This window comes from Oryctolagus cuniculus, unplaced genomic scaffold, assembly GCF_051225735.1.
Source record: "Oryctolagus cuniculus isolate XC-2025 breed Fujian yellow rabbit unplaced genomic scaffold, ASM5122573v1 ptg000037l, whole genome shotgun sequence".
Lineage (NCBI taxonomy): Eukaryota > Metazoa > Chordata > Mammalia > Lagomorpha > Leporidae > Oryctolagus > Oryctolagus cuniculus.
The window spans coordinates 704,669-722,010 of record NW_028301697.1 but is presented as its reverse complement, the minus strand read 5'-3'; the positions used below and the strand labels follow the sequence as shown (position 1 = coordinate 722,010).

Below are 17,342 nucleotides of genomic sequence, written 5' to 3'. Positions count from 1 at the left end.
CCATTCCTCTGGTTCCCTGAACTCCTTAAGCCAGCCTCAAAACCACAACCCACATCAGAAAATTTATTACAAACCATGATAAATAAGAAAATGTGAAAAATGCAAAAAAGAAAAAGAAATGCAAGAGTCCTTCGTGATATGGCGCTTGTTTTAGTACAAGGAAACCAGCTGTTTCCGGATTCATCCACCCCTCCCAGCTGACTGACTGTGGAATTCTGATTGTATTCACCTGAAAAGAGAGAACATTTATAAGTATATTGGGACTGTGGAACCTGTCATTTACCAATCACATGTTAGACTGAATCATAGACCAAATATAGGGAAGAAATCCTATGCATGTAAACCTTGTGGGAATTCATTCAGTATTAAATACCCTCCATCACAGCACTCATATTGTGGAAAACCCTCATGTGTGTAATGATTGTGTGGAAACCACTCACCAGAAGTCAGATCTCATTAGACATCAGAGAATTCACACAGGGTTGAAATCTTACAAATCTAATGACTGTGGGAAGTTCTTTGGCCAGAAGAAACACCTCATAAATCATCAGAGAATTCACACAGGTGAGAAACCTTTTGAATGTAATGACTGTGGAAAATCCTTTGGCCAGAAGGCAAACCTCATAAATCATCAGAGAATTCACACAGGTGAGAAACCTTATGAATGCAATTACTATGGAAAATCCTTTGGCCAGAAGGCAAACCTCATAAATCATCAGAGAATTCACAGAGGGGAGAAACCTTATGAATGCAATCATTGTGGAAAAGCCTTTGCTGAGAAATCAAAGCTCACAAAGCATCAGACAATTTGTACTGGGGGAAACCTTATGATTGCAATGACTGTGGAAAAACCTTTGCTGAGAAGTCAAACCTCAGAAAGTATCAGAGCCTTCACACCATGGAGAAAGCTTATAAATGAAATGACTGTGGAAAAGCCTTTGGTCCCATCCTTGCATACCAAGGATAAATCCCACTTGGTCTGGGTGGATGATCTTTCTGATGCATTGTTGGATTCAATTGGCCAGAATTCTGTTGCAGATCTTTGCATGTATGTTCATCAGGGAAATTGGTCTATAATTACTTTCTTTGTTGCACTTTTTTCAAGTTTAGGAATGAAGGTGATGTTGGCTTCATAGAAAGAATTTGGGAGAATCGCCTCTCTCTCAATTGTTTTGAATAACTTGAGAAGAATTGCAGTTAGTGCTTTAAATGTCTGTTAGAATTCAGCAGTGAAGCCTTCCAGTTTTGGGGTTTTCTTGGTAGTGATGGTCTTTATTACTGGTATCATTTCCATCTGGTTATGTGTGTGTTTAGGTTTTCTATATCTTTGTTGCTCAATTTAGGTAGGTTTTATGGATGGAAGGATGGTGGAAAGCCTCTTTGCTGTACTTCATAACTCATAAGATATCAGAGTATCCACACAGGGAATTTTCTACTTGACCTTTTTGTGCAAGTTATATCTCATGAAATATTAGAGAATTCACCAAGGGGAGAAATGCATGAATATAATACATGTGAATAGCCTTTGTGGTGCAAATCAGACCTCATCAAACATAAAAGAATTCTCATGGGGAGCAATTTTATGAATGTAATGACTCAGAGCCTTTTACCATAATTCAGCCCTCATTGTACATCATCAAATTCATATAGGGAAAAACTCCTTTGAAAGTAAAATCCCTTTAATTAGAAGCCATACCTCATAAGACAACAGGGAATTCACGTGGGAGAGAAACCTTATGGGTGTAATGAGTGTTGGAAAGCTCTGCCCAAATCTCTCCTTATATCAGAATGCACAACATATATATCTAATGAATGAAATAAATGTGAGAAAGTCATTTCACATAGGTAATGCCTCATAATCCATCATGGAATTTGAACAAGGGAGAGACCTTAACAATATAATGAATGTGGAAGAGCTTTTCTCCAAAATTCATGTAAGTATTGTGACAAAACCTTTTGCTGGAAATCACATCCTATCCAACAGAGACTCATGTAAAGGAGAAAGCTTATAAATATTATTAGAGTCAGAAGTCAATGGTACATCAGAGAATTGACACAGGTGGTTTCTTAGGCGTATACTGATTGTGCAAAAACATTTTCTTTGTTTCAGGCTTGTATAGACACAGAATTCACAAAAGGTGATAGTCTTTGCATGCTGTAAATACAATAAAACCTTTAGCCAGAAATTAGACATCAACAGACTTCAGAGAATTCATAAGGAACAAAAGTCTATGCAATGAATTTGGAAAATGTATTTCTGTTATAAATCAGTCTTCAATTCCCATGAATAGACTCACAAATGAGAAAACATGCATGCATAGAAAAGTTTTGTACCATAAATTATCTCTAGATGGTAAACTAATATATCACACAAAAGAAATATCATGAGTGTAATGGAATTGGGAAACCCTTTGCTATAAGGCAGATTTCCAGAAAGCTTAGCAAGATTACAGAAAAGTCTCTGAAAATGTAACATGTCTGAAAGATTTGTTGGCATCACAAACTGGAGGATAGCTCAAGTGCATGTGTTTTTGTGCCTGGCATCCAAATTGATATCTCTTTTTCTTTGATGAATTCCTTGTTTATTTATTTAGCAGATTTAGAGACAAAGGATTCCTGTCCATTGATTTACTACTATATGCCCACAATTGCCATGGTAAAGTATGGCAAAAACTGAGTGCTGGGGGCTGTGAATCTGATTCATCACTGATAACATTGAAGACATTGGTTCCTGGTTCTTATGCTGCTATGCATGGAAATGTTTCTCTAATTTCATTTTCAAATAGTTCATTGTTAATATAAAGAAATGCTTCTAATTTTTAAAATTTCATTGAAATAATTTGTGATTAATGTGTCCTAGTCATGCATTATTACAGGGTGTAGTGCAATATTTGCACACATTTATGCAGTAAAAAGTGATCAAGCTAAGCAACTACAGTTTTATTAAGTTTTTAAAGAGTTATTTATTTGAAAGACAGAGTTACAGAGAGAAGTAGCAGCAGAGAGAGAGAGAGGTCTTCCTCTGCCGGTTCACTCCCCAGATGGCCACAATGGCCGGAGCTCTGCCAATCTGATTCCAGGAACCAGGAGCTTCTTCCAGATCTCCCACTTGGGTGCAGGGACCCAAGGACTTGGGCCATCTTCTACTGCTTTCCCAGGCCATAGCAGAGAGTTGGATCAGAAGAGGAGCAGCCAGGACTAGAACTGGTACCCACATGGGATGCTGGTGCTTCAGGCCAGGGTGTTAGCCCACTGTGCCACAATGCTGGCCCCCAAGCAACTACAGTTTCTAATTCTTCTCCATGATTTGAGACTACCAGCTCCTCTCCTTCAGTTCTTTACACAGAACCTAATATGGTTGAATGTAGTCATCTCATTATATTATGGAACACCAGAAGTTCTTTCTGCCTCTTTGATTTTTGATACCTATTATCCAATCCCCCTCTATCCCTAGCTGCTTCCCTTCTCAGCCTCTAGTAATCACAGTTCTGTGTTCAGATCCATTATTTTCTTTCACTTCCACATGCGACAAGGACCAGGTGACATTTGTGTTCCTGCTTCTGTCTTATTTCAATTAATTTAATAATATTTTGTTCTTTTTTTGTATCTAAAAGAGGTTGCCCTGTCCATTGTTTTTCATTGATGGACAGCTAGATTGGTTTCAAATCCTGGCTGCAGTGAACTGTGTTATAGTGGCTGTGTTATGGGAAAATTGCTGTATCTTTGATATGCTCTCCTCCTTTCCTTCTAATAAAATTTCCTTATTCTATATAGCCAAGAGCAAGATAACTCTCACATGGTAGGTCAATTTTTATCTTAGTTTAATTTTTGTTATTTATTTGAAAGAGTTACAATAGAGGTAGAGACACAGAGAGGTCCTCCATTAGCTGGTTCGCTCTACAGATGACTACAAAGGCCAGAGTTATGCCATTATGAAACCTGGAGACGGGAGCTTCCTCTGGGTCTCCCACATGGGTGCATGGGCCCAAGGACTTGGGCCATCTTCTACTGCTATCCCAGGAGATAGCAGAGAGCAGTATTGGAAGAAGAGCAGCTGGAACTAGAACTGGCACCCAAATGGGATGCTGGCCCTTCAGGCCAGGGCTTTAACTCACTGCACAACAGCGCCAGCCCCAATTTTTATCCTTTTTAAGGAATGACCATACTGTTCTGCATAACATCTGTACTAACTTGTGTTTTCACCCACCATATATGATGGTTTTCTTTTCCCATGTGCTCTCTAGCATTTGTTATTTTTTATCAGTTTGGCATAAAAATGATATAGTATTGTTCATGTTTTTGTGTATTTTGAAATCAGTTAATTTGTTTATTAAATCTTTATTATTTGAAAGGTGGATTTAGAGAGAGAGGGAAAGACATAGATAGCTTTCATCTGCTGGCTCACACCCCAGAGAGTTTCAACAGTTGAGCCTGGGGCATGCTGGAGTCAGGAGCTTCATCCAAGTCTCCCACATGAGTGGCAAGGACCTGAGTCCTTCGTCCATCTTCTGCTGGTTTCCCAGGTGTTTAGCAGTGAGCTAAATTGGAAGTGGAGATTCCTAAACTCAAAGTGGAACTCAGATGTTATGCTGGCCTCACAGATTGCAGCTTTCCCCACTTGGCCACAATGCCAGCCCCTCTATCAATTTAATTCCTCAAAAATAGCTCAGTAATGTTGGCATCTATCTCATTTTGTTTTTTCTCTGTTATTATTCAACTTATTGATGTCTTATTTTTGTTCACATTATTCCTCTCAATTGCTCTACCTGAGGTGAGTAGGGCTGCTGTGTTGCTTAAATGAAGTGTATGCTTTAGATTACTCATTTAATGAGTGCATGTCATTCACATAGCACTTCACTGAAGTTCTACTATGTCCCAAATCCTCTTCTAGGCACAGAATTTAGACCACTTTTCTCTTAGGCCCAGATCTTGCCTTTAACATACTACTTGGAATTTAGTAGCTCATGAAATCTGCAGACTGCATAAATGAATGAATATTTTGAGGGCTGTGCTTTTGTGGAGGAACTTCATAGGAGACCGAAGGAATAAAATAAATCAAAAGTATCCACAGTATATAGAATGTATACTATTTTACAAGTCACAGAGAAGAAGAAGAAGAAGGAAAGTAGTAAGACTAGAAAGTTTGTGGCAAGACTAACAGGCGCTGGTCAAGAACTTAATAAGCACATTAGGAAAGCAGTAAGGTTTCTTTTTTTTTTTTTTTTTGAGGAAAAGTTTTTATTTCTAGTGATGAAATTGGCTACAGAACATTATGAAAGTTTAAAAATACAAAGAGAAATTGTCTATAATTAATAGATTCAAAATTTGACAATCAGTGAATATCATTATTAGTCATTACCAACAACAGTTATTGATTTGAAAGGCAGAGTGACAGGAAGAGGGAACCACTGCTTCACTCCCCAGACACTTGCAATAGCCAAAGCTTGACCAAGCCAAAACCAGGAACTGGGAATTCATTCTGGATGTCCCATTTGGGTGCAGGGACCCAAGCACTTCTGCCATCCTCCGTCTCCTCCCAGGGTGCACACTAGCAGAAACTTGCCTCAAAGCAGAGAAGCTACCACTCAAGCCAGGCATTTGTATATGGGATGTGGGTGTGTGGTGGTGATAGCAAGCCCTCATGGATAAAAAAAAACAAAAAAAAAAAAAAACAAAGTTATTTCTATGCCAAGGAAATTACTCTGTAGTCTTTCTCTTATAAACTACGTATTGCTGAACCTAGATAATTTTTCCTTTATTTAACAATGACATGAAAATGTCAGTTGAGTTGGCTTTCCTGAAGACCTTGTTTCTTGAATATTAGTGGCTAGCTGAGATAAATTCTTTTCATCTCTTTCTCGCTTCGGCAGCACATGTGCTCGCTTCGGCAGCACATATACTAAAATTGGAATGATACAGAGAAGATTAGCATGCCCCTGCGCAGTAAGGTTTCTTTACCTCCCTGTAGGCTCTGCTCTCCAGAGGTGAACAGGGTCCTCTAAACCCACTTGCTGCACACACAAACACCTGAGTGTTGTATTCTCCCACAGGTGTTGGAGACTGATATGGTGTTCTGATTTATATTTACATAATGGCTAGTGACATCGGGCATATTCACATGTTTTGACCATGTACATTTCTTCTGAGAAATGTCTATTCAGATCCTTGCCTGTTTCTTCACTGTATTTTTTGGAGTTTTTCCAATTCATGTAAATGTTCTGGAAATCTGTAAACATTCAGAGTTTTAATTTTTCCTGCCATCTGTTCATTGTATCTACACTCTGATGTTTACTTTGTTGTGAAGAAGTATCTTAGTTGGATATACTCAAATGTCTCTGTTTTTATTTTTGTGACTATTGCTATTGGAATCTTACCCAAAAGCTATTGTGTGTTGACAATATTTAGAGTTTCCCTATGTTTACTTGGGTTTGGGTCTTATGATTACATTTTAATTCACTGTGAGTTCACTTTCACATAGTGTAAGAGATGTTGGAGTCTCTTTTCAGGCTTCTACATATGGATAATCAAGTTCCTCTGCACCACTTGTGAAAGAGATTCTTCTTTCTCCAGTTCATTTGAGTTCCTTTGTTAAATATGAGTTGCTGGTAGAAATTTGGGTTTATTTCTATGCTACCAAGTCTTTTCCATTGAACTATGTGTCTGTTATTATATCAGTGCTAACACTTCTTCTTTTTTTTTTGCAGTATATTTATTTGAAAGGCAGAGTTACAGAGAGGTAGAGGCAGAGAGAGAGAGAGGTCTTCCATCCACTGGTTTACTCCCCAAATGGCCACAATGGCCGGAGCTCTGTTGATCTGAATCCAAGTGTCAGGAGCTTCTTCCAGGTCTCTATGCAGGTGCAGGGGCCCAAAGACTTTGGCCATTTTCTACTTTTTTCTCAGGCTATACCAGAGAGGGGTATAAGAAGTGGAGCAGCTGGGAAACATACTGGCACCCATATGAGATGCCGGCACTGCAGACGGTGACTTTACCTGCTTTGTCATAGTGCTGACCCCTGTAATATGTCTTAAAATATGGTGTGATGTCTCCAGCTTTTTTTTTGCTTTATAATATTGCTTTAGATGTTAAGCATCTCTCATGTTTCTATGTGAATTTTAGCATCATTTTTTCTAGCTCTGAGAACATCGTTGGTATGTTGATTGGGATTACATTGAATTTGCAAATTGCTTTTGGTAGTATGGATATTTTGGTATTATTCTTCCCATTCACAAACATAAGTTTTCTGTGAGACTGTCAAAAAGCCTTGACAAAAATTGGACTTTATTACACAAAAATTCATCACTTTTTGGGATCATTTAAATCCATAATTTTGCACTAATATTTGATAAATAATTAAAGACTTTGAGCATTTTAGTAGGAGAAATTAAAATATTTATCAATTTATTCAAATATTGTTTAGATGTGATATTCAAATATTGTTTAGAGCCATTGTCTGTATTCCCTCTAAATTACGATCTTTTTGCTTTTTGCCTGTTAAACTTGTCCCTTGATTCAAGAACCCTTTTTAATGTAATGTAAACTGAAAATGTCATTTCATAAGCTAAAAAAAATGACAAAGAAGGAAAAAGAAGGGAGGGAGGTTGAGTATATAATTATGTTCTCCGAATTTTTTCTATAAAACATATTGAATCATTTAAAAGCTAATTAAAATTAAACTCAAAATTGGACCATTATGACCAATATTTAAAACAAGTGATTAAAAACTGTAGATGTCTTCAATTTTGATTATCATTCTTCTTTAGAATATCTGAAAGAAATCCGGCTTCTCACTTTAAAATATACCAGTGTGTTAGAATTCAGTATTAAATGACTTTGTTTAAAAGTTTTATTTAATCTATTGCTTTAAGTAGTAATACTATGGCCATTGTAAAACAAAATCCTTATCATTTTTCATAAAACAGAAAGGGCCTTTAAAACATCATCACTAAAAATATTAAGAGACCTAAAATATAACATTCTTAAAACCCAAGTGATACCATTCAAAATTTTCAAATATGCAGGGATAGTTCATGTCAAGTAACTAAATAATTGTTAAGTGTATATATGGAATAGCTTCTATAAATTCTTTTGGCAAGGGCTGGCACTGTGGCATAGTGGGTGAGGCTGCCACCTGCAGTGCTGGTATTCCATAGGGGCATCAGTTCAAGACCTGGCTGCTCCACTTCCTATCCAGCTCTCTGCTATGGCCTGGGAAACACTATAAAATGGTGCAAGTCCTTGGGCCCCTGCACCTGCATAGGAGACCAGGAAGAGGCTCCTGGCTCCTGCCTTCCAGTCAGCACAGCTGCAGCCATGGAGGCCAACTGTGGAGTGAACCAGTGAATGGAAGACCATTCTCTCTGCCTGTCCTTCTCTCTCTGTGTAATTCTGACTTTCAAATAATATAAATAAATCTTTAAAATTTTTTTTGGCAAATAGATGAAGCTACTTGTTATACATTTCAAATAAATAGCAAACATACTAGAAAAATATATTGAATAAAATTTAAGCAACTCATAGCTATACACAGAAATTTCTCACCATAACAACATAGCAACCACTAAATTTCCAAATTCAATTTTCCACAACTTAGAATCTTTAACTCCAGAAGGAGTACAAAATTGACAGAACAGTGGCCTATGTATCAGGATACCTAATGCTAATACAGAATTATCCCTGCCACAACTTACCTATGTGACCTTGAACAATTCACTTTACTTCTCTGGGCTTGGCATTTAGCATCCTCATGTGATAAAGGAGGCTTGGATAAGATCAGTTGTACTCTATCTTGAGACTTCAATGATCTCTCAGTTTCCAAACAGGCACCTTAAGGGAAAGTAAACCTTTAGATCAAAGCTTACATTTTTAAATATAAATATATTTTAAACTGTTTCTACAACTAGTACAAAACAACACATTCAAATGTGTACCATGCCACTTTTCAATATTTGGGAATAATTAATGCATCATTTTAGAGCATTGTCTTGAGGCCAGTGCTGTGGTGTAGCTAGTAAAGCCACTGCATGCAGTGGGGGCATCCCACATGGAGGCCGGTTCAAGTCCAGGCTGCTCCATTTTCCATTCAGCTGTCTGCTATAGCCTGGGAGAGCAGTAGGAAGTTGGCCCAAGTCCTTGGGCCCCTGAATCTGCATGGGAGACCCTGAAGAGGTCCTGGCTCCTGGTTTCAGATTGGCATATCTCTGACCTTTTAGGCCATCTGGGGAGTGAACCAGCAGATGGAGGACCTCTCTCTCTCTCTCTCTTCCTCTTGTTCACTATCTGTGTAACTCTGACTTCCAAATAAATAAATAAATAAATCTTTTAAAAAATCAAAAGAATATTGTCTGGCACACAGTGAACCACTAAGTACAAGATATTATTAGTAATATTAGATTGAAATATTGAAATAAACTAGGCAATAAGCCTTAAGATGCAAATTAATACCAAGAAATATAATCTCAAATTTCTGTGTTCAACAAGGTAGTCTCTTTTCACTACTAACTTTATACTAAATAAGATATTTTGATATTTTGTTAAGAGTAAATTTATCGGGGGCCAGCGCCGTGGCTCACTTGGTTAATTCTCCACCTGTGGTGCTGGTATCCCTTATGGGCAAAGTGTTCTAGTCCTGGTTGCTCCTCTTTCAGTCCAGCTTTCTGCTATGGCCCGGGAAGGCAGTAGAGGATGGCCCAAGTGCTTGGGCCCTGCACCCGGATGGGAGACCAGGAGAAAGCACCTGACTCCTGGCTTTGGATGGGCACAGCTCCAACTGTGGCAGCCATCTGGGGACTGAACCAATGGAAGGAAGACCTTTCTGATTTCTCACTGTATATAACTCTACCTGTCAAATAAAAAAAAATTATTAGTTTTTCATAAAAACTGCAGTATTGAAAAAGTTCTAAAATCCCTCTAATTCTAAATGTCTGTGACTGCTAACTCATTAGCACATATTGCATTCTTTACATCTGGGTAATCATGACAATTCACTTTTAAATGATTAACAGATCTGCTGTTATATATAAATACATGCTTTTCCGAAAATCATACAATAAGCAGGCTACATACTTTACTTCAAGTAGAACTGCCATATCCAGTCCTACAATTGTAAATAAGACAGTTTCAATTGTTCAGCATTATCAATTATAAATTCCAATCGTGTAGCAATACTCATAAGAATTTAGGGGGCCGATGCTGTGGAGTAGCAAGTAGAGCTGTGGCTTGCAGTGCTGACATTCCAATTGGGTGCCAGTTCAAGTCCTGGCTACTCAAATTACTATCCATCTTTTTAGGCAAGTAAGACTTACTATCCAGCAGTAGAGGATGGCCCAGGCCCTTGGGCTCCTGCACCTGCATAGGAGACCCAAAAGAAGCTGCTGGCTCCTGGCTTTGGATTGGCAGAGCTCCAGCCATTGTGGCCAAATGGGGAGTGAACCAGCGGTTGGAAGACTGCTCTCTCTCTCTCTCTCTCCTTCTCTGTGTAACTCTGATTTTCAAGTAAAATAAATGAATCTTTTTTTAAAAAGGATGAAATAAAAAGGAAGATGAAGATTACAAAATTGTTTAATTTTTTTAATAAATATAAATTTCCAAAGTACAGCTTTTGGATTACAGTGGCTTCCCCTCCCCCAAAACATCCCTCCCACCCATAATCCTCCTATTTCCTGCTTCCTCTCCCATCCCAGAAGATTACAAAATTGTATGAAGGACATTTGTACAGTAAACAAATATACTGATTTCCAATGCAATATTTGAATACTTGAAGCAGGAAGGCTAAGTACTTCTTTGCCAAAATAACATGTTTTCTCCAGTGTAAAACCCATTTGCCATCCCAATACACAAAGGGATTTGGGGCAAGAAGGAAAAAAGAAGTCCACACATGCAGAAATTTTAAGCAAAACAAAATAGAGAATGTATTTAGTTTCATGTAAATCACATGAGAATTAATAGTATTCTACCAATTTGCAACAAATATTTTTAACTTTAATGAATGAATGAACTTTCAGTTACATAGCAGGAAACTTCTACCCTCTCCCATAAAACTGAAAGAGAAACTTTTTAAAAGTAAAAACTGATGAAAGAATTCTGCAATACATGTTAATGTTAAGTAGCCCAGCAGAGTTTATTTAGAAATACAAACACACACACAGAAAATAAATACATTAAAATCTTACTGAATAGTCCAGTAATAGTTCAGGATCCAATATGTGTGCAAAAGATTCTGGATTTCCCAGTCACTTTGTATAGGAAATGATGTGCTTTGCTATGTAGCATGTAACTTTAGATTCCTGAACACCTCCACTTTGCTTCTTACCCTGAGTCCCAGCAAATACAGGAACACAGCTGTTGAGTCATTCATTTTCTGGATTTGGGAATATCAAAGAATTAATGAGTATAGAAAGTTGTACAGCAAAGACCAAGAATATCCAAGGGAGGTCAGGAAAATCAATTGAACAAGTCAAAATACTATGAATGTATACTGAATGCTCTGTTTTTAATATGTCTTACTTACCTAAAAAGACATGAGGGCTATTGCTCTCTCTCTTAATACAACTAAGGAGAAGATATCACCAATGCTCAAGAAAAATGAATACACAGCAGAGCTAATACAAAATCCCCAAATTCCAAAATAGAAAAACTGGATATGCACTCCTTACACACACCCTGAAGTGGCAATGAAGTAGAACAAATCTAAAATTAGAAAAAAATCTTTTTTTAAAGATTTATTTATTTATTTGAAAGTCAGAGTTGCACAGAGAGAGGCAGAGAAGAGAGAGGGGTCTTCCATCCACTGGTTCTCTCCCCAGTTGGCTGCAATGGCCAGAGTTGTGCCAATCCAAAGCCAGGAGCAAGGAGCTTCTTCCAGGTCTCCCACATGGGTGCAGGGGCCCAGGACTTGGGCCATCTTCTACTGCTTTCCCAGGCTATAGCAGAGATCTGGATCCATATGAGCTGCCAGCACTGCAAGTGGTGGCTCTACCCACTATGCCACACCGCTGGCCCCGAAAATTCTTGTCAAATTAAGAACATTTAACCTTTGTTTTAGAGTGCATTATTAAAATATCTAAACTGGGGGAATACATAATTTCTTTCTTTAGAAATCAGAAGAGAAAAAGAACACTTCAAGCCTACTGTGACACCACACAGAAGGAATGGAGAATCATGATCCCAATTAGCCTAGGGACAGAATAAAAGGGAGGGAAATAGGAACAACAGAATTAAGATGAATAAGCTTTGACAGCTGAGGGAATCTGAATGTAAAGAAAAGGCATGCAGTTAACTGAAACAATAGAGATAATTCTGAGAGGAAAAAACATTGTTAAGTCATATTAATGGGGCCAGAGCTGTGACTTAGTAAAGTAAAAAAAAAAAATCTAAAATTTGTTTTTAAATTATATAATTAAAAAAGATAAAAAAGATGTTCAATCTTAAGTCTCTACAGCATAAGATATACATCAATTTTCCCAGGTTCTATTTGCATTTATTAACAAAGTTTCATGGGTGTAATCACTAAAGTGGCTCCAATAAGTCTTTTTATAAAAATTATTTTTTATTTTGACAGGCAGAGTGGACAGTGAGAGAGACAGAGAGAAAGGTCTTCCTTTTTCTGTTGGTTTACCCCCTAGTGACCGCTGCCGCCAGTGTGCTGCAGCTGGCACATGGCACTGATCCAAAGCCAGGAGCCAAGTGCTTCCTCCTGGTCTCCCATGCAGGTACGGGGCCCAAGCACTTTGGCCATCCTCCATTGCACTCCTGGGCCATAGCAGAGAGCTGGACTGGAAGTGGAGCAACTGGGACAGAATCTGGCTCTCCCAGCAGGACTAGAACTTGGTGTGCCTGCACCGCAGGTGGAGGATTAGCTTATTGAGCCATGGAGCCTGCCTCCAATAAGTCTTAACCTGGGATGCAACTAAATTTAACAAGGATACTCAATAGGAATTTTAGAAGAATTCCAAAATATGTATCAGAATAAAAATAAATACTTTACTTGGTACATCTCATTTTAACTATACTATTGTCTAAATTTCCAAATGTCAGATGTACTAAAAAAATCCCCAAAGCAGCAGAGTTGGTCCGACATGATGAGGAATAAAATAAAGAAAATGAGAATTCGCAGATCCCAGATTAAAATAACCAAGAAGGCCCAATAAAAGAAAACTCAATGTCTTCATACACTAACATTTATTACCTCAGATTTATTTAACAAAAAGGTGATTATTCCAGCTACATCCTATTAGGTAGCCCAATTTTACCTGCTAAATCCATTTAAAAAAAGCACCTCATGATATATTACTAAAATCATATTGCTATATGCCATCCACCATGTCCACTGTACCTTATACCTAATGTTAACAGATCTGATGAAAATCAGTAGATAAATGATGTGTCTTAACCACGTGTGGGAAATGTCTTTTGTTCAACGTTTTTCCAAAAACCCCTCAGTCTCAGTTTGCCTTCACCTTGAAAAGACACTTCTGAGGTTTACTAATCAGTCCAGCTTCTTCGGGCCTCCCTCCAATGCAAGGGGCTAAAATCCATCAAAATAAACTCTAGGCACTGTCCTTGTGCTCCCAGTGACTTTTTCACTCTAGGGGCTCACAAACCTTCTAAATTCTTTAGATCACCTGTGATGTCCATTAGTTCTCAAAGACTATGATGCAAGTAATTTCCCCTCTTGGAACCTTGTTATTAACTGTGCTGTATGAGAAATGAAGTCTCCTACACACCTTGTGCTTATGATTCTCCAAACCATGTTGCCTGCTAGGACTTTGGCCATGAATATAGGACAGCAATACCTGAACATGATTACTGAGATCTCCTTAATAAAGGATAGACTGGGGCCAGCACTGTGGTGCAGTGGTGTAATCCTTTACCTGCAATGCTGGCACCCCATATGAGCACCAGTTCTAGTCCCCATTTCTCCTTTTCCCATCCAGCTCTCTGCAATAGCCTGGGAAAGCAGTAGAAGCTGTTCCAAGTGCTTTGGTCCCTGCCAAAATATGGGAGACCTGGAAGCTCCTAGCTCAGATTGGCCCAGCTGCAGACTTTGCAGTCATTAGGGGAGTAAATGAGCATATGGAAGACCTTTCTGTGTCTCTTCTTCTCACTCTCTGTAAGTAAACCTGTCAACTACATAAATAAATTCCTTATATATATATTTACATTTATTTATATATTTATGTATATAAATATATTCATATATAAAATATATTATAATTTATCATACAATATATTATATAATATATAATTATAAACAGATAATATTATATAATTTATTATATGTATTTTATATATATATATATATATATTATTGAGATGACTTCAATAGCCAGAGTGTGGCCAGGTTGAAACCAGGAGCTTTTCCTCTGATGTGTGTCCCAGGAACCCAGGTACTTGGAGCATCTTTCACTGCTTTTTCAATCCATTGGTAAGGAGCTGGATCAGAAATAATTATTTATATATAAATAACAAATTCATATATAATATATACAATTATATATTTATAATAATTATATGCAATTCTATATTATGTATAGAAATATATAGTATAATATATAATATATATTATAATATATAAATATATATATGATGGACCAAAATATGGTATTCTCCATTTGGCAGAAGGGACAGGCTCCAATATCTACTGTCTATGTCAGTATGTCAGCATAATGCAGGAGGTAACCCCTCTACCAAATAAGAAAATCTATTTCAGTTCAGCTGGACATCATTCTGCTGACTGTTGACCTTATTACTGTTAGTCTGGATGCTTTCATTGGTTGCAATCCAGAGACCCAATTTTCCCATAGATATAAACATCAGCAAACATGAAAATTTGGTAAGAAAAGCTTAAACTGAGAGTTATGATTAATAACTATTTTTTTTTAATTTTTATTTAATGCATATAAATTTCCAAAGTACGACTTATGGATTACAATGGCTTCCCCCCCATACCGTCCCTCCCACCCACAACCCTCCCCTTTCCCACTCCCTCTCCCCTTCCATTCACATCAAGATTCATTTTTGATTATCTTAATATACAGAAGATCAGCTTAGTATACATCAAGTATGGATTTCAACAGTTTGCTCCCACACAGAAACATAAAGTGAAAAATAATAGATGATTTTTTTTTAAATGATGATGAAATCAGAGCAGACCTATTGTCATGTTTAATCCCAGTGAGAGTCAAGTTGGGAATTGATAATTTCTTTTTTTTTTTTTAACAGAGGATCAGTTTAGTATGCATTAAGTAAGGATTTCAACAGTTTGCACCCCCATAGAAACACAAAGTGAAATATATTGTTTGAGTACTCGTTATAGCATTAAATCTCAATGTACAGCACATTAAGGATAGAGACCCTACATGAGGAGTAAGTGCACAGTGACTCCTGTTGTTGACTTTACCAATTGACACTCCTGTCTATGGCATCAGTAATCTCCCTATGCTCCAGTCATGAGTTTCCAAGGCTATGGAAGCCCTCTGAGTTCTCCGACTCTTATCTTGTTTAGACAAGGTCGTAGATAACCCTACGGTTCGACCCAGCCATCCCACTCCTTGGAATTTACCCAAAGGAATTTAAATTGGCAAACAAAAAAGAGGTCTGCACCCTAATGTTTATTGCAGCACAATTCACAATAGCTAAGACCTGGAACCAACCTAAATGCCCATCAACGATAGACTGGATAAAGAAATTATGGGATATGTACTCTTTAGAATACTATACCGCAGTAAGAAACAACGAAATCCAGTCATTTGCAACAAAATGGAGGAATCTGGAACACATCATGCTGAGTGAAATAAGCCAGTCCCAAAGGGACAAATACCATATGTTCTCCCTGATCAGTGACAACTGACTGAACACCAAGAGGGAAACCTGTTGGAGTGAGGTGGACACTATGGGAAATGGTGGCTTGATCAGCATAGCCCTGACTGTTAATGAACAACTTAATACATTATCCCTCTTAGTAGTTTTTTTTATCTGTTCTACTTAATATGACTGGTTTAGATCTGTAATTGATGCACAGTTATTCTTAAGTGTTGAAAATTAACTGAAATGTGATCCCTGTTGAACATGGTGGTGGGAATGGGAGAGGGAAGAGATGTATAATTTGGGACATGCTCAGGCTGACTTGCCCCAAGTGGTGGAGTTGGAAGCATACCAGGGGATTCCAATTCAATCCCATTGAGGTGGCATGTACCAATGCCATCTCACTGTTCCAGGTGATCAGTTTCAGTTCACAGTTGGTCATGGTGGAGGGACTGGGAGTCAAAGGGAGCACATAGACAAGTCTAGTACCTGCTAACGCTAACCGATGGAGTAAATAAAGGGGAGAGTGATCCAACATGGGAAGTGAGATACTCAGCAGACTCATAGAATGGCAGATGTCCTAAATAGCACTCTGGCCTCAGAATCAGCCCTAAAGGCATTTGGAGCTGGCTGAAAAGCTCATGAGAGTATTTCAGGCATGGAAAGCCAAGACACTCTGGCAAAAGATCTCTGCGAGTGAGATCCCAGTGGAAAGAACAGGTCATCAAAGAAGGAGGTACCTTTCTCTGAAGGGAGGAGAGAACCTCCACTTTGACTATGACCTTGTCTAAACAAGATTAATAACTATTTTAACAAAATTTCTCAGAACCCATCTAATCCAAACCTTGGACAATTGGAAGACATTGTACTTGGCCCACCCATAATCAAAATGGATTCTAAATCCTTCAACTGCAAGGAGAGTATCATAGACATTAATGCTCCAAACAGATCCAGTTCTCTGCTAATGTGTCTGGAAAAGCAGCACAGGGTGACTCAAATATTGGGGCTCCAGCACCCTTGTGAGAGACCTGGAAGAAGCCCCTGGCTCCTGATATCAGTCTGGCCTAGCCTCAGTCATTGCAGCCATTTGAGGAGTGAACAAACCAGGAGGAAGATCAATCTCTCCCATTCTCTCCATCTAGTGCTGCCTTTCAAATTCATAAAAGGATCTTTAAGAAAATAGATCACTTCAATAAATTTGCCATTGCTCAGTCATGATGACTTTTACTACCTTCAGTTCTTTTTCAAAAGATTTATTTATTGGAAAGGCAGATAGAGGAGCTGGTGGTTGTGGTGCAGTGGACAAAGCTGCTATCTGTTACATTGGCATCCTGTATGTGCACCAGTTTAAGTACCAGCTATTCCATTTCTGATCCAGCTCCTTACCAATGGACTGAAAAAGCAGGGAAAGATGGCCCAAGTGCCTGGGATGCTGCCACGCACATTGCAGGAAAAGCTCCTTGCTGCCATGCACATCGGAGGGAAAGCTCCTGGCTTCAACCTGGCCACACTCTGGCTATTAAAGTCATCTCAAAAAT

At 38.2% G+C, this 17,342-nt stretch overlaps 1 long non-coding RNA gene and 1 pseudogene across 1 annotated transcript; one reads left to right on the top strand and one right to left on the bottom strand.

The window, feature by feature from the left end:
* Positions 1-5,203: 5,203 nt before the first annotated feature.
* On the bottom strand, positions 5,204-8,826 carry LOC149119061 (uncharacterized). The gene is made up of 2 exons (XR_016228820.1): positions 8,691-8,826; positions 5,204-5,638 (listed from the first exon to the last, which is right to left on the bottom strand). It is a non-coding gene; the product is annotated as an uncharacterized LOC149119061 (long non-coding RNA).
* LOC149119062 (U6 spliceosomal RNA) lies at positions 5,876-5,943 on the top strand (annotated as a pseudogene).
* Positions 8,827-17,342: the final 8,516 nt, after the last annotated feature.